The following is a 25154-nucleotide window of genomic DNA, read 5'->3' as shown; positions in this document are numbered from 1 at the left end:
TGGCTAATGATACAGATTGTCAATGATGCCCTGATAATATTTAAACACAAGTATGATGGAGATGTAATTTTTGATTAAAAAAAGTGTGATGATATAAGCGTAAAAATCATTTATATATTAATAGTAGAGGTTTAATCAAATCCAACAAAACACCAAAATGAAATGAAAAACGCATTTTTTTGGTCTTTGTTTTTTGATAGCTAGACCCATGCCAGTTACCTGAAAAACATCCCTGAAAATCAGACTATGCACCTTACACTCTATTGTCTTTCCCTTGTCAAGCTTGTAGTTGAATAAAGTGCTGCACTCTGAAAAGGAAGGTACAAGCACAATAAACTAGTATGTCAGGATGCTGCCGCTTACAGACATTGTTTTGTTCATCTACTGTGCTCCCATGTTGCCAGTCAAAAACTCATTTTCTGGTTAACCAAGTGAACATCACAAAAAATAGCCCCACAGAGGTGATCTTCTTGAGTATGCTCAGCTGTGATGCCTTTGAAGCCACAGAACTGTACAGTTTAGTGTTCAGATGCTGAATTCCACTCCAGACTTTTATGATGGGGACTTTAAAACTACTTCTACCCTCTATGTAACTCGAGATGATAGCACTAAACACTCAGTGAAGCCATCTTTTAGACGTACAAGGGCATTGAGAGCTAGGCTGTTCCTAAATGCAGGAGCCCCTTTTTAGGTCTCTCCTGGTATTGCAGCGCGCATGCGTCACTCGCTCTGCTACAGCTTCTTGAAATCAATCCAGTTTGAGAAGTTCGCTTTCGGCTCCACTCGTAATTACCATTGGTGTGGGTCATTTGGTGTCGCCAATTATGCTAAACGGTGGGTGTAATGATTGTCCAGGAGGCTTTTTAGTCCCTCCTGGTTACCACCCTGTCCAATTTTGGCCCCGCCCACGTGGACTGGATCTTTTACTGGTGGTGTGACACGGTGGGTTTCATAATGACGGTCTACACTTTTTTATTATCATTCTTTCCGAGTGGGCATTTCTGAGCTGGCGTTTGTTCCTTATTTAGGACAGAGACTTAGTAATTTATAAGGCGATGTTTACGTGTTAAGAAGTGTTATGATAAGCTGTTTCGGATTCCAGGGATAAGCGCCTCTGAACACGGAGTGGGAGGCCAGACACAGATCTGACGGTCTGCGCTATGCAGCTTTCTCAGTCTTGTTTCACGGCATACTGTAAATCTCGCCACCATTGTGGCCAACTTCACTCTCGGGGGCTCCTCCATTTTGATAGTGTGAAGCGAACAAAAAGGTCAAGACCTTCTATCGACCCGCCAGAGAAAACGGGGTCCTAAAAGTATGATCCATTCTGACTAGGACATTCAGCAACATTCAGTATGCAAATGTGCTTTTTCTGCGTCTTTTATTCCGGGCATCGGCAGCCTTCGTAGGCTAAAGGTTGACAATGGCCCAACCACTCAGTGGCTATAGGAGGGAAGTTACAGAGTCCACAATGGCCTTAGGGCTCCATATGTGATCTTGGGTGAGTCACCCTGTTACAGCGCTATGCGCTCTAAATTGTGTGCTGATCATGGCGTCCGCTTTAGGGACACTGCGCTCAGCTTAATACAATACAGTGACGGGAGGATCAGGGTGTGAAGGTCAAGAAGGGTGGTATGGACAATGCTAGGTACTTATACCAATCAGCACAGTTAGTGAATGGACGGCATTGTTAAAGCAGGTCAGGGGGTACTGACAGTGTTGTTTTCTTAAACCACTCTATACAGACAGGTAAGGATTTACATCACTCCGCACAGTAAGAGAAGGGTCACCGGTGTGAAGCGTCACAATGAGAGCGCTGTTTGCTTGAACCACTTTGCACAAAAAACAAAATGTTGGCAGTGTGAAAGGAACTGGATGTCAGTGACAGGGCTGTTTGCTAATACCGCTCTATGCAGAAAGAGACGTTTCAGCGGGGTGACGGAAGTGAAGGGTGATACTGATGGACCTGTCGGCTTAGACCGCTCTTTACAGCTAGAGAGTAGTCGGCTGCTTTAAGAGGTGAATCGGCATACTGACAGCAGTCCTCTCTGCGTGAGTGGAGTCCCAGCGGTGTAAGGCACTAAAGGGTATTTTGACACTGATAATATTTGGTTGTACCGCTCTATACAGTAAGAGAAGGTGAGAGGTATGATACTAACAGCAATACTCTTTGCCGTGAGTGGAGTCCCGGGAGTGTAAGGCACTGGAGGGTTATATTGACAGTGCTGTGTGTTAATATTTGAGTATACCGCTCTATACAGTACAAGAAGGGTGGGGGTGTGATATTGACAGCAATCCTCTGCCATGATTGGAGTCCCGGCGGTTTAAGGCACTGAAGGGTTATACGGACACTGCTGTTTGTTAACACCGCTTTGTAGGTGGGTGGGAGGGGGTCGGCGGTGTGGTAGCAGTGACTGATATTTGGTTATACCGCTCTATACAGGGCGAGAGGTGTGGTATTGGCAGGGCTCTGGGTGCACGCCTCGCTGTGAATGGGGCTGAGGCACTGTGGTGTTAACTTCGTGACAGGCGACATGATGGATGATTTCCTACCCCTGTAGCACTCTGCAGGGGGTGGGGCCAGGAAGAAACTCCGGGTTGTGGGGGTGAGAGGGTACGAAGAGTAGAATTTAAATGCCTCAAAAATTTATATAAGCACGAACAAGGCCCCAGTGGGCATCAGAGCACCTTATGTATACAGTTTAAAATATAGTATATGCAAAAGATCCAGATGAAAGACTTAATTTCCTGTTTTACTTTGCTCTTGCCCCCCTTCCCGCCGTGTTCACTATTCTCCCGACCCCTGCCCGCCGTGTTCACCATGCTCCCGTCACACTCCCGTTGTCTGCATTTCCTTTGCTCTATCAGCCGTCCCACACCGTGACTCTGATCGCTTTTGCGGCAGAGCACACAGGATAATGTGCCGCATGACTAACCACTAAGAAGGTCCCAAAGGCGAGACCTATTGGCTATGCCAATGCTTGTTTGTTGTTGTGGTGGCCGGGCCATGTGGCTGGCAGCCGTTTTGTGAAGGCAGCCATTGGACTTCTACATTAGGCCTGCAAGCCTTCTTTGTGGTGCCCATGTCTTGTTGTTGATTTGCATGCAATGTTTTCTTCTTTTACCCACCAAAAATGCATCACAGTTCACTACATTTTCTAGTACATTTGCAATATTATTGATTTGAATTGATTCACTATGTGGCCTAGTCTGCCAATGGGTTTTCCAACCTATAGGTCCAGAGCTACTCATGGGTGCATGAAGCAAATGTCTCTGTCGTGTCTGTTGAATTTAAACATCATTTAGGGCATGGATAGCATTGTATTGAATTGCAAAATGTGTTTTGGGTGCATTTCACTTTTTTTGTATGTGTTAATTAAATGCCTTTGCTGGATATGTGTGGTGTGATTGTTGTGTAACTTGCAAACCTTCTTTAGCCCTGTTGTTTTTCATTTTTGCATTGTTGCATTAAAGCTGTGTTGTTTAGCATGCCCCCTTTGGCTGGCCATATGGGACCTGCTTGAGTTCATTGTTTTACAGGCCTCCTGCTTGTTGGGACCGTGAGTGACCATGTGGCTGGTGGCCATTTTGTGGTGATGGTGGTACTAGTTAGTGTGCTGCTTTTGCCATAGGCCTGCATATCTTTCCTTTGTTCCTCTTGGCTTACTGCTTCCATCCCCATTGCCAGCTGCAGCTCCATGAATGCTGCATCCCACGTGAGGCACTATGCCAAACAGGTTCCATTACATTTGTATTGTTTTTTGTTCTTCTTCTTTCCTTTCCTTCCAGACTGTACGCAGTACACCATGAAAAAGCCTTTGTTGTTACAGTACACCATGAAAAAGCCCTTGTTGTCAAAGTCTCACAAATGGCTACACTGTTGGTATGTTTTTTAATAACTAAACTGAGTTAATAAAATGTAATATTATTAATAACACTAACAAGTGTGACCACACACTAGTTAAATATTATTATATTTGTTTGTTTGTACTAGTAGGAATTGAACCACAACAACAAATGCCACGTTTTACTGATATTCTTCTGGCTTCTTTGCTTTTAGGTGCACAAAAGACTGAGTAGGAGGGGTCCTCATCACCCGTTGTACTGCTGGACAAAAGTCCTGCTGCACACGACGTCACGTGACGTGTGACCACAGACCAACATCTCTTCAACTTGTGCCACTGCATGCTGCTGACATCTAAAGAATTTGGCCCCAAAGAGGTACCAGGTCCTCCAGTACCAAGAAAGTTGCCAGTGAGAAGAAGGAACTGCCACTTACCAAGACTGGTGTGTCTCCCAAGATGTGTTTTGGGAAGCAAAAAACTGCGCCTGCAGCAGCGGTGTACGGGGAGCAAGCTGGGAGCAGCATCCCCACATCAGTGGACCCATCCCTTAAACCAAGGCCCAAGCCCATGTCTATCGCAGAGGCAGCCAGTCTAATCACGACAACGCCGACGAGCAGTGATGTTGAAATTGACTGATCGTTATCGCAAAATTGTACCCAATCAACGCAGGAAACTCAGATAAGTGGACAACAACAGCCGCGACCACCGCCCACAATAGCAGTTGTTCCTCCTGAAGTAGGGGCAGTTCAGGAGATAGAGCTTCCTGCAGAGGAAGAAGAGCAAGCCACTATTTCAGAACATCAATTGTCTCCCAGATCCCCTGCAAAGAAAATGAGGGTTAGTCCATCGAGTTCTTCTGCAAGCCCCCCTTCTGATGATCTAGATGCCAATTGGATGTTACCACCTCAGTCTGAGAGTGAGACACGCCACAAGAGAAGGCATGGGAAAAGGAAAGTGCCAGAAAGCCTTAGAATTATGGAGGTAGATGTAGAAAAGTAGGATGATGACGAGCCAGTCATCATGGACATTAGTCCTGCCCCATTGGAGACAGACATTTTTACCCCATTCAAAAATGCTGTGAGGGATGTGGCACGGATACCACCAACACAAATAACACTTACATCACCTGCAGCCTCCATATTTGCATTTGCAAAGGCCTGGAAGTGACCTACATCCAGTACAACCACCTCAGTAGAAGTAGGTCCTGCGTCTGCAGAGAGTCAAACTCCACCACGCCCACCTTCCAATTCATCCGGCATTGCAAGTGGAACCTCCAGCAGCACCAGAAAGTTCACCTCCCCAGTTTGGGACTTCCTTTCGGTTAGCAGTAAGGAGGAGGACGTTGCTATATGCTCCATTTGTGGACAAGGTGTTAGTCAGGGTTTGCTTGGTAAAAGCTATGGTACCGGAGGCCAAACAACCCATCTGAAAAAACACCACTTGATCCAGTGGGAGGCACACTTTAAAGCCAAGAAACTGCACCCATTGCTGTTGGTGGTGATGAAGAAGTAGAAGAAGATACGATCGCCGCGGAAGGTGAACAAGAGGGAGACATTTTCTCTGGAACACAAAGTAGCCCTGTCCCCAGCAGTGCAGTGGTACCACCCACATCCTCATCAGGCTCAGCAACATCTCAGTGGCACAAGAGTAAGTGTCAGGCTGAGAAACTAAGGCTAGAGAGTACCGCAATGAAAAGACGTGCAGCGTTGAGCCTAACAACATCTGGCGCCAAGTAGTCACCTGCATCAGAAAAGAAAAAAATCCAGCCTACCGTTCTCAGCTTGTTTAGGTCGGAGGGGCAGTATGAACGCAACCACCCAACGGCACGTTTGTACAATGTGAAGTTGGCTAAAATGTTAGCGTTGGACCTCCTCCCTTTTTCTTTTGTGGAAGGGGTGGGTTTTCTTGAATGTGTGACAGCCATCTGCCCAAAATGGAAGGGTCCTATTTTGCCAGAGTTGCTGTTCCAGCACTACATCACGACGTGCTAGAATTGCTTGGACAAGCTTTGCAGCAGAGTGCTGTTCACATAATCCACCTGACAACAGACATGTGGACCAGTTACCAAGCCACTGATTACATGTGCATCACTGCACACTGGATCTCTTTTGTGGGGGTTAGAGAAAAGATATCTGCAGGTATTGCGACTGCAGAGATTTTTAATGTCACTCGGAAACATGCAACTATAGCCATGTTTGCCATGGAGAACTCTCATACTGCTGCAAACATTTTGGAAGAGTTTAACGGCAAGGTCTTTAAATGGCTGCACCCAAGAGGGCTTAAAATTGGTTTTGTTGCCATGGACAATGGCAGTAATATAGTTAGGGACATGTCCAATGGTGGCTATTTCAGGGTCCTGTGTTTGGCGAACTGCATTAACATTATTGTTCAAGACTTTCTGAAAAAAGAAAACCAAATCAGCAACTTACTGACCACCTGCAGAAGCAGTTGAGGATCATTTGACGTGAGCATAGAGTGCCAGTTAAAGCACTCATCCAGGAGGTGCCAACACGTTGGAACTCAACTTATTACATGCTTGGACATCTGTTTGAGCAGTACAGACCAATCCATGAATATGTCATGCAAAGAGGGGATGCTACTGTGAAAGGCATGACCGTTGAGATGGACCAATGGGGCCTAGTTAAATGCTTGACAGAAATGCTACTTCCTTTCGATCTATTCACACGTGAAGTCAGCAAGGAGGACTGTACTATGAGCCAAGCTATCGCATTGTTGCACATGCTACAGGAACAGCTGAAGGAGGTGTCTGCAATGTACACGTGTGAAGGGGAAAAAAAGAAGCATACGAGTTGGTGGAGAGCTTAACCCTTCGCTTATCTGAAAATACAAGGGTGCAAAGAGAACTTGTGTCATCCAACCCTTACATTTCTGCCACAATTCTGGATCCACGGTACAAAGCAGTACTGAACACTATCACATTGTTTCCTTTTTCAGAAGTGGATGTTGCCAAGTACAAAACTTGGATAGCTGTGGAAGCCAGTCAATTAGAAAAAGAACAGCCTGCAATTAGAGGCCCGCTATTCCAGGCCACAACTAGAACTGCAGGGCAGCTGGCGTCAAGTTCAACTTCAGAGCCTGAGGGCAGTGCGGTTGGCTCACAGCAGCCAAAACCACCAACACCACCAAGAACAACAACAACAACAGAAGCATCAGCATCACCAACATTGGCACAGGAATGTTTTCTAAAGCAAGGCCTTGTTAGGTCCAGTGCTGAAGCTAAGGCAAAAGAGGCCGAGCAAAGCAGAGCACCGCTGAGCATTGAGCGTACGGTCCAGGCCTATCTGGATGACCCAACAGAGGTCTATAGTGATCAACACTCATTGCTGTATAGGTATGGGAAAAGGTGCTACTGGCCAGTGCTCAGCATGCTGGCGATAAACTATCTAGCTTGCCCTGTCGTGTCTCTTCTGAGCATGTTTTCAGTGCTGCTGGTGCCGTTGTAATAGTGAAAAGGACCAGTATCTCGCCCCAAAATATGGGGAGGTTAACCATGATCAAAATGAATCAGCACTTTATACCACCGGATTACACCATACCTGAAGTAGAAAAGAAGGAACATCATGATGATGGCGGCTTAGGTCATGGAAGTAGTGTGTTAAATGACCTACTTCTGGGTAAACCACCAGAGTTTGAGGACAAGCTCTACTTCCCTGACAACTAGGCTTTCAACTGGTTACTTTATTCCTTATTTACTATTATTTGTGTGTGTCTCCGTCTTTCTGGTTTGAATTACAACAAATCCATCACCACCGTCTTACTCTTTTTATTGCTGTATTGGAGTTGCAACTGTGTGCATTTATTAAAGAAGTAAGTCCACTCCTCCGAGTCCTGCTCCATCCTGACTTACCCTAAATCTATTTTCCTCAAGCCAGACATTGGATGGAGAATAGTACAAGAAATGTGTGCTGGCCTCGTCGAGTCCCTCCAAAGAACATGACTATAGCTATCCTCCTTTCCGAGCCCAGAGGGACTGCCCCTTAGGAACAACAGGTAATGATGGATGGCACGCATTGGACGCTGATTGGTGTTTGTGTTGTTGTTGTGCATAAAGTGTACTAGTACTATTTAATCTACACACAAAAAGGGGACTCAAGTCAATGTTTCACTTCTTGTTGTTTAATAACAAAATTGTACTTCTACTGCAGGCCAATCCATTGCATTATTGAATATGGAATCTATTCTGGACACACTCGGTACACTACAGAGTTGAACACCATGATAATGATGACCATACTATACTCATCGCAGCCAGTCAGTAGGATCAGAGATGATTGATGAAATAACTCGGGGCATTTCATGAAGTGGGCTAAAAGGTAAACAGGTCAACAACAACCACAGCAGACCTACATGTCTGTGTAGTGCTGGGCGAGTGTAGTTGTATGACTGACAGTGATGCATTGATGTAGTTACTTAGGGCCCCATTAGGATTCCGCCCGCCACCCTAGCGGTGCCGGGACCAACCGCCAGTGGTGCGGCGGTCCCGCACCGTCAATTAGGATGCCACCGTGGCGGTGGCATCCCGCATTCACAGCATTGTGGCAGGACGTGCTCACAGCACCGCCCGCCACAATGTTGTGAAGGGATGTGGTGCATTGGCATGCACAACGTGACAGGCACCGCGTGGTGCCTGTCACCTTGTCCATGCCAATGCTGGGGGGGTACCAAGTGCAACCCCCCACCCCTCCACCCCCCTGGGGGCCCGCAATGGGTCCCCGTAGCATTTACAGCATGCCTTTCCATGGCAGAGTCTCCACCATGGAAAGGCATGAGAAATGCCCCATAATAATATGGATGGCGGTGTCTTGCAGACACCACCACCATATTGAGTCCCTTTTCTACCCGGTCGATATTTCGACTGGCGGAAAAGCGGCAGATCGTCTTCCCGCCCACCGCGGTGCCCCCCGCCATACTAATATGGCGGGGGTGAACCAGGGACATATGGCGGGTGGCGGTGGAGATCCGCCCACCATCCTAATAGACCCCTTAATTTGGAAAATGCTCTGTTGCTGTATATGTGTGCTCTGTCTGGCTCAAAATTTAAGCTAAGTAAAGGTTGGGTGGACGCCGTGGGCCTGCTCTGTCCTGTTGTTGTCGGTTAATGTTGGAAACATTGTAGTAGACATGATTCAGCCATGCCGCCGCTGAAAGTGTTCTTGTTGCACCACTCTGTAATTTATGCCTTTTTTTCTCCTTGATTTTTCAATATCCCTTTTGTTTTTCCATCCACACTTACAGGCCAGCCTTTACCCTGTGGTATACTGGGAAAAACAACTCACACTTACCTTACCAATCTGAATTCACCAAGCAGGCAGTGGCATCCAAGATTGACAGATGGAGCATCCATGGAAGGGAGGACCAAGAGGAATGCCGAGATGCAATTCCCGAATTTGACCAGGATAACATACAGTAACTTACTATCATTCATCATCTTTTAATTAATTTGATTAATATATTCTCTTCAATTTTTAAGACTATGTGTTGTTGTTTATTATGTTTGCTCTTTGCTTATAATTGATCCCTACAGCTATTTTCTACTTTTCTTTGCTAGCTAGAAAAGGAAGCCCGGTATAACAGAACATAAAATGTATGTAATTTAGGTCTCTTAGTCTCTCGGAGGGCAGACAGGCAAGGCAATTGCATGATAATATTAATTAATTTTATACTGCTGCCATGTACTGTCTAGTAGTCTAATTAGTACTACTTATCATTAACCATCAAGTCATCATCATGCATGCATTTCCTTTTTCTCCCTTAATGGATTTATGAATATGATGGTTGTCTGCCAAGATTGTGTGTTGTCCATGTGTAGTGTTTGTCTCTGTCAAACCGTTCCCTCCAAGGCCCCTTCCGAACCATTCATCAAACCCTAACCCTCTTCCCCCGGTCTGTGTGATTTATATTGAGGTGTGACTAGATTAATTTACACCAATAATTAATCACACACTTGCTGGGGCGGATGTGGTGAAAGCAACACTAACTTAAGGCAGGGCGAGGATCTTCTTCTGCTTGCCCACCCATGCTCAGGACTTGCAAGTCAATTTTCTTAACATAATCCATCATAATTAATTGCCGACATCAATTCATCATCCTTACAGCACTAAAGGTTACACTTGTCCACTTCATATGTCGAGTCAACTACAGTTTGTAACTTGTACTAGGCTATCCCTACCACCATTATTTTACTTTAGCATTGCTAATCATTATTATGGTTTCTTGTTTGGCAGTCTTCTTGTGTACGATCCTGTACTCCGTTCTACTACTACTTCCAGAGTCTCCCTCAGGCGACTGACTGTCTCATTTTCTTTTTTTGCAAGCGCTACTGCCAGTGTCTACTACTACTACCACCACCACCACCACGGCATCTTGGGAAACCAAACCATCATCACCATGCAGCCATCGCTTTGCCTACGTTTAAATAAACATCAATCACAGGTAAGAGAAATGTTTGGGGTAGGCATAATTAATAATGGAAATTAATTCATTAATTCACACACCCACACCCTTCCGAGTCCAGTTGCAGACTGCATAGACTAGGAGGAGAGACTGACAGTACTAGTAGGACAAGTCACTCACAAGTGAGGGTACAGCATCTATCTGTTCGTGTGCTACACTATCGGCAGATTATTTAAATCAAAAACTTACAGCAGCCCTGCAGCAGCAAAGGAAACCGTGTCAAGTAAAAGAGTAACCCCCCACAAAACATTTGCATCATATGTAAAGTTTAAGTATAAATATAATTTAATCCCCTAACAAAATAAACTAATGTAAAAATCCCACAACACCTGACCCACACCTTCCCTAACCCCAACCCCAACCAAGGTCCAAAAAGATAAAGAAAGAGTCCAACCAATGTCCAGGGAATTCAACTGTCCATAATAAATAACAAATATAAACCCCAACTTTTCCCAAATGCCAACGCCCAATTCCCACCCACCAAAAAAAAGATTAAAAAGGGGGCAATCCGACGGAATCTCTATCGGCGTGCTTGCTTGTTACCCTCCAGGATCTTTATCCGCTCCTCTAGGTGCCCAATCCATAAGGGCATGCGGTGCTTAAAAGCTTTGAAATTGCTTCCGGGGAGGGGCAGCAGTGTTGAAGGATGAAGCGTGGTGGGTGGCTGCCAGACAATGGTGCAGTACCACTGGAGGGGCCTGGCTGGGGCCCGGGGCATTGGAGGAGGCTGCAGCTGCTGCCGCCTCCTCCTCCTCCACCAGAAGCAGATATTCTTTGCAGATGGCCTCCATCTTCCAGCACCGGGCCAAGGCTGCCAACTCCTTCCTGTCCGGTTTTGATTTTATTGGTTGGGAAGGAGTAGCTATATCAAGAAAGAAAAAAGACTACTGTAACCAATAGTCTTAGCAAAACAGTAACACAAAATTAATTCTACACATAGTGGCACAGTAGCACTAGCAAGCACTGTACATAACATTTGTGGTATCCTCCCACTTCCTCGGCCTCTTACATTTGTGGGAGTTTTTGGCATTACTACTACTAGGCACTATGGAGTAGACCAGTCTTCTTCTTCTCTCACATTATTTGTATTTGCTACTATCTGCAGGTGGCAAAGCTGACTACACAATCATCTTATTTTTCTTATATGGGTGGCCATACTCTGTTACATGAGGGCAACTGCTCAATTTCACTTTCACCCTGACTACTACAACAAGGCAGATGATATCTGATCCAAGTGATCATTGATCATATATGGGACAACATGAGGTTCTTTTGATTGATTGTGTAACCATGAAGCCGATAGGCCACCCATGGCAGGCTGGCTGACACAGTCAAAAATAAATGACATAGGTAGGGAGTGGGCCTCGGATTCGGAGGGAAGCGCTTGATAACATATATACACAATATATATGCTGTGCTTGCAAACTACTGAGAGTCAAGGGAGTATTCTGAAAATACAACCTTGAATCAAAAACCTTGCATAAAAACAGTCCTGTTGTTACTCTTCCCAGCGATTTTCCCATTTATCAATCATTGCATTGCTCTTCTAGCCTCATATTTTTTCAATTCTAATCTTCTATTCTCCTTGGCTCCTTCACCCAGGCAGGCATTTTTTTATTTCACCTTCCACCCATCCTTCAACCACCCATGCATCTGATTCCTATCAGCCACCTATGCATCACACGCATCCTTCTCTGTCAGTCATATATTACATCTCACCCTTCCTTCCTCGTCGTCTGACTCTTAGTCTTCTCCATAAAACTTTCCCAGCAGAGTTGAAGTCAGATAGAAGAGGCCACTAGTTACTCAACTCCCGCCGCTAATGCTATTGCTCTAATGCTAAGTAAAGGGTGTCTTCTTCAACCATTGTTCACAATTTAGTCTCTCTCAACATACAGTGTACAACCTTGCAGCGAGTGTGTAACTATTGTCAATAAGTAAGGAATATAAGTATATCTGACCACCCCCGCCACTGCTGCTGGCTCACCCACCCCTGTGGCAGCTGCCGCATTCACTACTCCCTCCTGGCTGGTGCCGCCTGCCCCGCCGCTGGTGGTCGGTATGCCTAGAAAACCGTTACACATTTTTTAGATGCCATCAAAACCTCCCCCTATTTATTCATTTTCACTAGCAATATTGAATAAATTGTTAAAATACATACATACACCACATACAAATCGGGTACTAGAATAGAGTAGACAGTAGTAGTATGTCCTATCCTATAAAAAAATAGTAAAATATCTGGTTGGGCATTTTGTTGGTGGCAATTGTCGAAAAGCCTCTTAAGAAGACTAGAAGAGGACAACCCAAAGGACTGGACTCAGTGGCTAGAGCTATTGGTGAATCTGAGTTTTAAAACTTTTTAAAAATAAAGAGTGGCAAACTGGGTAAGCTGAGCTACAGACAGACCAATCGTAGTAGTACACAGAGTCAGCGCAGAGGCAGGTAGAGGCAGGGATAACAAGAATTCAGAAACAGATAGATCGAAGAAGATTTGGTAAAAAATAGAATTAGAAAACGGAAATAATAGTTCCGAAAAAAAGGTGCCATAAAAATTAGGTTTATAGAATTTTTAATATTAACAGGAGGACTAACTGGGGCCAGCAGCAGAGCCCTCAGTAGAGGAGCGGTCCTGGTCCTGGGAGGCATCTTCTCCAGCTCCCACCGACTCCGACCCTGTCTTCTTGCCTCTGGGTGCTGATCATGTAAGATATAATAAAGAAAGAGAAAAACAATGATGATAGGTTTGAAACAAATAAAATGTTTTTTAAAACGCTCCAAAAAATATTTTTGGAAACAACAATTACAATAAAATTGACCTATCTAATTTGGTCGACTAATAGTATCGCGGGATTCGCAGACCGTCTAGTTATTTTTTATGAACTAATCCAGGGTTCCATTCTGATTCCAGAATCCTAAAGCTATGTACCACCTGACCTAGCCTACCTATTCCAGATGGGCCAATTGTTCACTAAGTCTACATTTTTAATTTGTTTTAGTCCTCAAAAATGCATAGATGGAGGACGCATACATAAATTTGTATACACAAAATTGTTGGTTGGTTGCTGCTGATGTTCTGCTGATGATGACTTAGTTGCTATATTAGTCACTCACTAACAAACTACAAAAGGTTCTACTAAGGACTGGAGTCAGCACTCAGCAGCACGTGAACTGACGGAGGATGCATCACGCAGACCACTAAAAAATTACCAACTAATACTAAATAACTAAACTACCTGTCAATCCACCAATATCTTAGCGACAGGAGGACAAAGGAAAGGACTAGAGTCTCTCTAGCAATATCTAACTTAAGTTCTCTAAACTCTCTTACATAATCAGCCAAGCAAGCGCAAAGTTGCAAACAAGAAAGATTAGTAGCGCCGAGCACCTGTCTAGTGTCTAGAAGAATAACAATCACAGAAGATTTTTTAAACGTAACTTACCTGCAATGTAAGCAGCAGCATTCTTGCTATTTGGGAAAAAAGTAATATTCGCAATACCAGTAACAAAGAACAGAACACATAATGCTACAATAATTGGCTACTTACCATGCCCCATGCCCCACAACCTCAACACCTAGCAGGTCGTAGCGGGTCCTGCTCCCGGTCCAAGATGTCTGACCACCAGTGGGTCAGCTGGTTATGGATGCGCCGGACCCCAGAAAAGCGCAACACTGCCCACCGGCGATGACGCTCCTGGGTAGCATAACCATAGGCCTGCCGCCTGCTGCCAAGGTCAAGGGGAGGTGGCGCTAAACAAAAAAAACAAGGGTGGCCACCCCCACCTTGGTAAAAAGGACCCTGGGCTGCACCCCTTCCGGTGCCGTCTGCCGCAATGAAGGTGGCACTTCTTTGCGGCAGGCGCCTTCCCCTTGCTAGTGGAGAAGGTAGTGGTACCCTTAGCCATGGTTCTGGTTGGGGGGCAGAAAAGAAAATGTAGGAGTAAAAAATAAAGTCAGGAGAAGAAGTAGGAGAGTAAAAAAGCAAGTAATATAAAACAGTAGAAAAAAAGTAAGAAAAACGCAGTAAAAGTAGAAATAAAACCCAAAATATACACTTAGGGAGAGAGAGGGATAGATTCCAGATGACTGGAAGTGGGCGGAGGTTAAACCCCTCCTCAAGAAGCCAACAGCCGATCCAACAGACCTGAAAAACTACCGGCCCATCTCTCTCCTCCCCTTCGCGGCCAAAGTCACAGAGAGACTCGTAAACGCCCAGCTGACCGCCTTCATCGAAGAGGACACCATCTTCAACGCCTCACAATCAGGATTTGGCAACAACCACAGCACCGAGATCGCCCACCTCGCCGCCATGGACGACAGCCGCATACTACTCAACCAGGGACACACCGTGGCCCTCATCCTTCTAGACCTCTCCGCAGCCTTTGACACCATCTCTCATCGCATGCTCGCAGCCAGACTTCACGACGCGAGGATACAAGGAACCGCCCTCAACTGGGTCCAATCCTTCCTTTTCAGCAGAACCCAGAGGATCAGACTCCCTGCCTTCCTCTCCGGACCCACTGACATCAACTGCGGAGTACCCTGAGGATCGTTGCTCAGCCCGACGCTCTTTAACATATACATGGCCCCCTCGCCACTATCGTCCGACAGCTTGGGCTCAGCATAGTATCCTACGCGGACGACACCCAGCTCATCCTCTCACTCACGAAAAACCCCAAAGACAGCAGACTCTGCTTCCATGAAGGAATGAAGGACGTCACAGCTTGGATGAAAGACAGTTGCTTGAAGCCCAACTCATAGAAAACCGAGGTCCTCATCCTCGGCACTGCACAGCCACATGGGACAACACCTGGTGGCCCTCCGCCATTGGGAAGCCACCCACCCCTACAGACCACGCATGAAACCTGGGCATCATCCTCGACTCCTCCCTCTCCATGAACCGCCAGATCAACGCCATCACTTCCACCAGTTTCAACTGCCTGCGCATCCTCCGCAAGACCTTCAAATGGATCCCCCCCAATTGCAGAAGGACCGTCACCCACACTCTCATCACCAGCAGACTGGACTACTGCAACGCCCTTATGCTGGAATCAACAGAACTCTTCAACACAAACTCCAAACCATTCAGAACGCCACAGCCAGACTCGTCCTCAGAACTCCATGCCACGAGCACATGACCCAACACCTACGAGACCTCCATTGGCTCCCCGTCGAGAAGAGGGTCACTTTCAAGCTCCTCATCCACACCTACAAATCCCTCAACAACATCGGACCCAAATACCTCAACTAGAGAGTCTCCTTCCACGTACCCAAGAGGAACCTCTGCTCCGCAGACCTCACCCTGGCAGAGGTCCCTTGCATCCGCTGAGCAGGTGGGAGAGCTTTCTCCTACATCGCAGCCAAGACCTGGAACGAGCTTCCTGTGAACATCTGATGCTCCTCGACCCTGCACACTTTCAGGAAGGACCTCAAGACCTGGCTCTTCCACAGATCCGGAGCTGCCCCCCCCCCCCCCCCCCAGCGCCCTGAGACCCACACGGGTGAGTAGCGAGCTTTATAAGCCCCCTGATTGATTGATTCATAATAAATAAAAAAAGATCGGAATAACAGTGTAAAAAACAAAGGATTGAAAAGATTAGAGCAGGATGAGAAACAGGCCCCAGAACCATGCAAAGAGTAGGAAAACAAGATGGCCACGCCTATTGGCTGTCACATGAAGTTTGTGCGATATTTCCCCCTGAACACGCAATCCACATTGCCGAATGTTAAAAACTTCTTGCGAGCATATGCCTGTATGTGGAACAAGCAACTCAGCATGCTCGCGTAACTCCGCGTAGCGTTGCAGAGGTTTTTTTGCCGCTTCGCGTAGCCTCGCATAGCACGTCTACATGAACTCCGCCCGGGGTTATATACCAAAGCAGTACCTCTGCAAGGTGGTGGGTCTCACTAGTGGGCTCAGACCAACAAGTCTTGCAGAATGGAGCGGGCAAAGTGTCCTTCCCATTGGACCAGGTAATAGTGCTCTGTGAACGTATGCAACAATGCCCACATAGCAGCCTGGAAGATATCAAGGACAGATATCCTTTGTTCCAATGCAGTGATAGAGCCCTGCATAGCATATCTTAATGCAGAAGACTAGCTACCTCAACAAGGTCTTCTTCGCATAAGCCTTCTTCTTCTTTGCTCATGAAAACCCTAAAAAGAACGGATAATCCACTTGATGGTCCTTGGTACAATCAATGTAAATACTTAGAGCATTTTTAAGGTCTAACCAGTGGAGACTCTCCTCCTTTTTTGAGGGACACAGAGGAGCAAAGAATGCTGTTATAGTGATTGATGGCCCAACGTGGAAAGGAGTCATAACTTTCAGAAAAAAGACTGTCTGAACCCTCAGCACTAATTTGTCTGGATAGAAGATGGTATAGGACAGTTTAATTTAAAGTACCTGCAGTTCAATCATGTGATGAGCTGATGTAATCGCAATGATGAAAACTGTGTTCGGTAGAGGTAGCAAGCAGCTATGTACATTATTGTTTCCCAAACTGTGGGCCACGTCCCACAGGTGGGTTGCAAGCAAGATTTACGGTGGGTTGTGAAAGTCCAAGCAATAAATAAAGATGCCTCTAGGTTCGGTGTTTATCTTTTCACATTTGCTCAAAGACAGAGATCAAAAGTCAGTTTAGGTCGTCTGACAAATTACTACTTATTTGTTTTTTTAACATGGTGAATGGTAACTAAAATGTTTGCACTCGCTGGGCAAACCAGACACTCAGTACAAGTCTGGAAGGCAGTGAACAAAAGTCTGGGGTAGGACCGGAAGCTCACATGGACCACTCCTTTGTGGGACACTGAGCAGTTGGGAATTCTGTGGGCATTGAAAGGGTTTGACAAATGGGATCTGATCGGGATCTCAAAGATCGGAGATCTGTGGCAGATGGTGTCATTTGCCGCCCTGAAAAAAGAATATGAATTAGCTGATACAGAATATTTCCGGTATTTACAGGTGCGACATGCACTAATATCGAATTTGCCAAACGGGGAATCTCCCCCTGAGTCCTCGCTGCTGGAAGACAGGTTGCTGGATGGCTACATGCCCACAAAATCGATCTCCCTCACATACAAGAAACGAATAAACAACACTTCCGATCCTCTCGTTTTGACCAGGGGGCAGTGGGAGAGAGATGGATTGGACGAGGAGTGGCAGGAGGCAGTAGCATCCCCGAGAGAAGTCGTGATTTCCTCCAGACTCCACCTGGTACAGTTGAAGATTTTACATAGGGTCTATGTGTCAGAGTCCAGGCTCGTTTGCATTGGGAGAGTGTCTGACGGGTAGTGCAGGAGGCAATGTGGGCATAATATGGGACTTTGCAGCTATTCAGACGTATTGGAAGGGGATACATGAGTGTATAAATGAAGTGCTCGAAGTAAGACTCAGACCTGAAGCCAAGCGATGTCTGTTGAATGTCTGGGAACCTACCGATTTAAATAGCAAAGGGAAAAGTTGGGTCACATTGGGCCTGATGGTGGCTAAGAGAAACATCGCCCGGCTGTGGGGCTCTGGAGTGTTGCCTACATTGACTACCTGGAAGGCAGACATGGATTGGTGCATGCTTAGGGAAAAGACAGTGTATGTTGCACGGGGGTGTCCCAAAAAGTGGTCGGCAATTTAGGACAAATGGAATGTATACAGAGGGAACATTTGTATCCCACCTACTGTCCATACCCCCGAAAAACCTCTAACGCCTTGAGTCCCCACCTTCCCTGTCATACCGCTGTGGTTCATTGACAGAATGAGGTCTATTTAAAATTACTATACTGTTCCTCCTTTCGTATTCAGAAATTTCATTTTTCTCTGTTTAATAAAAAGCTTTATTTTAAAAAAACATGGTGAATGGTATTTACAAACCTCTTTCACTTTGCAGTCTAAGAAAGAAATGTAAAGTAAATTATGTGACTGTCTTGCTGGGGTACAGGGGGTGTAAACAGAAAGGCTGTAGAATGCCATTTTTTGTAACACACAGAAAATGTAAATACCCGTAAATGAAATGTACATATGTAGCAATAAGGAAAGCAAAATTATGTTCTTTTTTTGTAATTCTAAAGTGTGATGGAAACAAAGATTTTAATAGCCTCAAAAAAATTAGGACACTTTGGGCCAGATGTAGGTAGTGAATTAGTGGTAGCAAACGCCGAAATTCACAGAATTTGAAATTTGCTTTTGCTAAAACCCCATGTGAAATGTAGAAGCAAAAGCTCTGAATCAAATAAATAAAGAATCGCTAAAACTAATAGGGAAAAACTTAGCGATTCCTTATTTAGCGAATATGCCACACAGACTCACTATTTAGCTCATCGCTAAATAAGGAATCGCTAAATAAAGTCGCAGAACAATGTACATAAAATCGCTAATGCCGATTCCAAGAAAAATCGCTAAATAAGAGTCGCAAATTACCACTAACTCAAAGCAGGTGGTAACCAGGTGCACAGCATATAAACAGCCCCAGAATACATCTGCGTGAACACAATGGCGGCCCTCTCTGTCATTGCAAGGTGGATATGGATACAAGCTGCAGCTCAAAGGATCTGGAGACGACAGGAACGCGTATACAGACTGCGCATCTCACTATTCCAACTCACAGAGGCAGAAATCCATGAGAGGTACAGGCTTCACCCAACCACCATCCTGGACCGGATACGTGACCTGCACCCACTCCTGGAGCACCAGACACCAAGGGCGCATGCAATACCTCCACATGTACAGGTCCTCTGTTGCCTGCACCTATTAGCATCCGGCAGTTACCAAGGGGTAATAACTGTGGCTGGTGGTGTCTCACAGAGTTGTCTGTTGCGCTTTTTCAACAAATTCCTGGATGCCATGATGCAAAGGATGCACCACTATATCCGGTTCCCCAGCACACAGGTGGAACTGCATAAGACAAAGATGGACTTTTATCAGAAGGCTCAGTTCCCACATGTAATAGGGTGCATTGACGGGACACATATACCAATCTGACCCCCTTCTGCTACTGAGTACATCTACTGTAACTGCAAATCAACACATTCAATCAATGTACAGGTCATATGTGATGCGTCTCACATCATTACCGACATCGTTGCGAAATTTCCAGACAGCACGCATGATTCCTACATCTTCAGTAACAGTGGGATCTATACCGTCTTGCTGGGGGTGAATTTAGAAAAGGATACCTGCTAGGTAAATCCATGTGACACACCCTGATGTATACCTTTGATGTATCTATTGCTGACTGTGAATAATCTTTCTTCCTTTAACACCTAGGTGATAGCGCATATGCGGTGCGAGCATTTATCCTGACTCCATACCTCAACCCATCTACCCCAAGTGAAAGGAGATTTAATGTTGCACATAAATCTTCGCGGAATGTGGTGGAGCATACATTCAGACTACTGAAAAGCAGGTTCCACTGCCTCCACAAAAGTGGAGGTGCACGGCAGTACCGGCCTCTGACCTGCTGCAAAATAATAGCAACATGTGCCATGCTGCAAAACCTGGCTACAAAGAAAGGAACACCCGTGGAACTCACTGAATCAGAGGATGAGGGAGAGGATTGTCCACAGCTACAGCACAGCGCTGCAGGTGTCGCAGCAGCACCAGATGGGAGACACAGATGGGCTGAGATCACACACAACTATTTCAGAGTAAGTAATGAGACAAAGCGAGTAACTGTAATAGATTAACAGTGTTTTATTGACCTTAAGTCAGGCAATAGGACAGCACACCGCCACACCATGATGGCCTCACAGTGCCTCAACAACCCCAGCATGGCATAGATACTCCCTATGCAATATTCCATCAGTATGTCAAATGGGTTACTTCACCCATCTCCCAATGTCAGGGGATGCCTGGTTTTATTTTCTGTGCCCACGTGCAGCACCGCTGCGTTCACTAGGCACACTGTCCTCCCTAGAGGTCTGTCTTGCGACTGGTCCGTGCCTTCCACTGCGCCTCCTGGACTCCTGTAATGGGGGAGTGATACTGCTGCGGCTTGTTGCCTCCTCACTTTCACCCCCATCCTCCGATCCTGTGGCAGCAATTTGCGTGGTCTGCAGCACCTCCAAGGCACTTGTGACTGTGACCAATCCCCTTGTGACGTCACGGCTGCACTTGGCCATCTCTAACTGCATGGCCGCCGAGCGCCTGCTAAGGACATGGGTGGCATTGCATAGCTGGTTCACTGCCTTTGTGTACCCATCCATTCTCCGTCTGTCCCTGCGCCTTGCCCCACTTTCGTTTTCCATCTTGCTGCATAACAGGCAAACAGCCTCTGACATGTCCGGCATGCCCTCAACCACGGTGTTGTTGAGGCAGTACATGGCCTCCTTTATGTCGCACATGTTTTTGTCGTTGGCCACCATCTGGCGTTGCATTGCCCTCATTGTTTTGCCTTGCAGACGCTGCACCTTCAGCATCTTCCCCCCCAGACCTGAAAAGACACTGGACTCCTCTACCTGTGCATCAGGACTGCTGGGCTTGGCCGGCGTCTTCGGGCACCTGTGTTGCCAAGCTCCATGGGGGACTGTGTTCCTGCTGTGAGTCCATCCTCTTCCTCCAGCGTCTGTTGGGCTCCCATGCTCTCCTCCTCTGAGCCCTCCATCTCCTGGAGGCTACCCCCTGTATACCTCCTGGCTCATGGTGGTGGTGGTGGTGATGGTAGTCTGACCTCAGCAGGTGACAGGGCATCCAGTCTGTTGGGCTCCCTGGGTGCCTCTTCTGTCTCCCCTTCTGCAGCCTGGCACGATGACTCGCCTGTGGATACAAAATGTCCATTTACTCACTTGTCTAGCAGCATTTGCCTTACAATAAATGTAATGACTTCCAATCTAACTGTCTGTCCACCGCGTGCTTATTTACTGATGTGTGTGACATGCATTTGGGTTCAGTGGACTGACTGCTATGCTATTAGTTGATTGGGACTACATCTCACATGATGCATAGCTGGTTATTGGCAAAGCATGGACTGGAGTGTGATTCTTGCGGGGTAATTGGGGATTGGGGTTAGGGAGGGGGGCACAGCATGCTGTGCATGCATCTTACCTTGTCTGTTGGCTCCTGTGGCTGGGCTGTCCACGTCTCCAATGCCACTCACGCTCTCCGGCTGGAGGGTGGACTCCACCATTTGTTACAAGGGAGTCGGTGCAGGCGCAGTTGATGTCCCCCCACCTGTCTTTCTGGCTTGTTTGAGCCTGTCAGCCACCCTCTCCTTGGCACATTTGCGAAGGGTCGTACCAGCGCTTCTTAAGTTCCTCTATCGAGCGCTGGGTGACGCCGATGGAATTTATTTTCTGCTGGATCACAAGCCATATTTTTCTTTTTTGCGATTCGGGAACGTGCAGTGATTTTTTTCTAAACAGCTGGTCGTGATCCTTCACCACCACCTCCTCAATTAGTACCTCCAACTCCCTCTCACTGAACTTGTGTTTTCTCTTCCTCTCTCCAGCATTCTTTCCCTTCTCCTGTGTGTCCATGGTATTTTTGGTGTGTCTGCAAGGTGGTTGCTGTGCAGCTCCTGGGGTTTTGCTTCTGCTCCCTGCCTCTCCCACAGCTTCAGGATTAGTGTAACTGCAAGGGTGTGGCCACTTCCTGGTTGTGAGGTAATCAGGAAGCACAGGATTGGCTGATTCACAGATTTGCGATATTTCGAAATACCGGATTCGCTAAATACCGATTCGGTAATGTGTATTCACTAATGCCAATTCGGTAATAAGGATTCGGTATTTATTTTAGCGGATATTACCGAATTGCTATCTTTTAGCGATTTTTTTGCTACATCGGGAATTGCGAGTTCTTAATAGCGATGAACTCGCAATTTGGGTTTTACCTACATATGACCCTTTACTAGGTGATGCACTTATGAAAAACATTCACTGAAAATACATTTCCACACAGTATCATTTATGTGCAACATAGCTTTATCAGCAAACCTGTATGTATGTGAAAGTTTAGTGGCTATTTCAATGGAAAATGTGCTGTCTGTAAGTGACAGTATGCCACCACACAATGCTTTAATTACATTAAAAATAAATTGTTCGCCTCATGTTCATTAAAGTTAGGTGGGTCACAAAATTTTGTTGTTCTAAAAATTAGGCTGTGGTTCTAAAAGGTATGGGAAGGACTGATGTATAGGATTAAATCAAGATAACATCCACCTAGGGCATCACAAACAGTTTGGGAGGAAACGCATTTCAAACTGTTAATAAATCTTATCACGACTGGTTTCTTTAAACAATGAAAAAAGCTCTGGCAAATGTAGCAAGGTCGAAAGGGAAGACAAATAACCTTTTACAGACCCACTGCCTGGTATTGCGTGGGTAAAGGCAACAAACAAATTAACATCAGACTGCTTCATCTGTATGGGGTCAGTGTCTCAGGAATGACTCCAGGTTACCAACATGTCCCAGTGTCCAGTGTAAGTGAATTTTATGGACGGTCAGCAGCCATGAGGTTGATATCCACTACTTCAGGTGCCAAATAGAATGCAGTCAGTTGCCACTGCTAATACTTCATGGAGGTGTAAGCTGCAAAGACTTGGCTGGAGTACCTTGCCCTGCTGCTGAGATAGCAGGACTACTTAGGCCCAGTTATTCTTGATCTTCTTCAGAACTTGGGGTAAGAGGGTTTGTGATGGGGGCAGGCACAAGGGAGTCCCTTCTTTCATTCCAGCTGGAATGTATTTCCTAGAAAGTGCCCTTACAGAAACTTTAATGTGAATGTTTTTCTGACTATGCACATTCTCGACAACGGCAAAGAGAACTAGGTAGAGCTCACACCAGTGGTGGAAGAATCCCTACACCACCTTGGGATGTAGAAGCCACTTGTGGTTTGCAAGAACACATCTGCTAAGTTAGTCTGCTCTGGCATTCAGGAACCATTCCAGATGATTGGTGATCAGGGAGATTTTCTGGTGCACCAGCCATCTCTAGTGATGCAAAGCCTCCTGGGACAGGACCCAGCTTCACCTTGCACATGGAGGTGGTGTTGTCCATGATAACGTACACCAGTCTTTCTTTGATGGATTGCAGGAAAACCTTTAGGAGCAGACGACTGGCCAGAGCTCCAGGAGGTTGATGTGGTGCTGGCCCTCTGCTAGACAGCAGAGACCAGTGAGCTCCACCTCCCCAGGGTGGTCCCACTCAAACCTAGCAGTAATACATCCATCACCACTGTCAGCTCTGAGTGGGGGAGGGAGAGTGGCCTACAGCAAGACAGATTGTGATCAGTCAGACACCATGGCAAATCTTGAGCCATCTACTCCGAGACCTGGTAGTGTTGGAAAGGTGTCCATGATGCTGAGCTCACTGGGCCTATAAGTTCAAATTCAGGGCTTGTATATGCTACCTTTCATAGTTTAACAAGGAGGATACATGAGGCTAAAATGTCAAGGAGCCTCTGAGCCCCCTCAGAAGGATCCTTGATCGAGGCTGAAATATTAGGATAATTGCCCAAATGTTCCAGGCTTGCTGCAGCAGAGGAAAGACCTTGAACTGCATATCTAGGGCTGCTCTAGTGATGGCAAGCCTCTGAGATGGAATCAGGTGGGACTTTGGTTCCCTTATAAAAAAAATGAAACAATGATGTTAGTAGTAACACCATTATCTGGGAGGTGGTCAATGAATGACTGCGGCAAGTCCGCCCTCAGCAGGGAGTCATCGACGTGCAGGAATACCGGAACTCCCAAGCTCCATATTTGAACAGCGACCACCTCCATCACTTTCGTGTACTCCTGATGGGTGCTGGTGAGGACTAAGAGGAGCACAGCAAACTGAAAATGCTTACACTCCCACCATGAAAAGCAGGTAGCACTAGTGGGACTGCAGAATATAGGAGACCATCCAGCCCCCAGGTCCAGGGCAGAAAAGAGCTGAGCCACTGTAAGCATTTTGATATTGCCCCCTTGCAGGCAGGCATTCAAGGGTCAGAGGTTAAAAAAACCAAGATAAGCCTGAAGCCCCTGTCCATTTTTGGGATGAGGGGATAATGGGAATAACCACCTCAGAATATCTATGAAACCAATATCTGCTCTGTGACACTCTTAGAGAGCAAAAGGTATACACCCTGCAGCAAGACAGACAGACCGATGCCTCTCCAAATTCTTTCTGATGGACGTGATGGATTACCATTGTGGGAAGAAGTGTTGAATCTTGCCCTACACCAGCTCAGCATGAGTCACTGAGTACAAACTAAAGCAGATTGTTGGCTGTTGTATCATGGGGAAGAGGAATAGAAGGACTTCTGCACCTGCATTCTGTGCCTGGTCTACAGATTCAATGGATCCAAAGGACGGGGCTGTCTGTTGCATCACAGGCTAGGAAGGCTACCACTGCCTATACGCCAGTCCCATGGAATAGACTCTACATTTTCAAAACTGGTAGGAAAATGGCTTTACAGGGGTCTACAGCCTGAAGCAATACACTGTAGCACTTACGTCTTTAAAGCATTGTAGAGTAGAGATCACTTTCTCTCCCATGAGGTGGGACCCATCAAAGGGTATATCCATTAACGATGTCTGTATAGCAATAGAAAATCTGTTTGATCGCACCCAGACACATCTGCAAAGCACTACACTGGCACAGACTGTCCTGCCACTGCAATCCATGGTATCCAAGCCTACACAAATGATGCGCTTGGACATGTCCTGCCCGCCATGGATCCTCTGAACCAAAGAAGCTCTCAGGTCCCTTGGGGCGCTGGAAAGATCTCGCTGGCCATTTTCCAAAGGACATGTGTATATCAGCCCAGCAGACAGATTGTATTCTTATAGCTCAGTGTCACGCAGGCCCTATAAAACAAACGCTTGTCAAAGGTATCGATCCTTTCGGTTGCTCTATCTGAGGAT

At 46.2% G+C, this 25154-nt stretch overlaps 1 long non-coding RNA gene across 1 annotated transcript in view; it reads right to left on the bottom strand.

Annotated features, from left to right (window-relative positions):
* Positions 1-10714: 10714 nt before the first annotated feature.
* Positions 10715-25154, bottom strand: part of LOC146817222 (uncharacterized) — a 135378-nt gene continuing 120938 nt past the window's right edge. The window contains exons 5-6 of the long non-coding RNA XR_014962954.1: positions 12915-13016; positions 10715-11181 (exon numbers count right to left, since the gene is read on the bottom strand). This is a non-coding gene — a long non-coding RNA (uncharacterized LOC146817222). The remainder of the gene's footprint in view (positions 11182-12914; positions 13017-25154) is intronic.

Source organism: Triturus cristatus, chromosome 6, assembly GCF_964204655.1.
Source record: "Triturus cristatus chromosome 6, aTriCri1.1, whole genome shotgun sequence".
Taxonomy (NCBI): domain Eukaryota; kingdom Metazoa; phylum Chordata; class Amphibia; order Caudata; family Salamandridae; genus Triturus; species Triturus cristatus.
The sequence above is the reverse complement of the archived record's forward strand: the minus strand, read 5'-3'. Positions and strand labels throughout refer to the sequence as shown.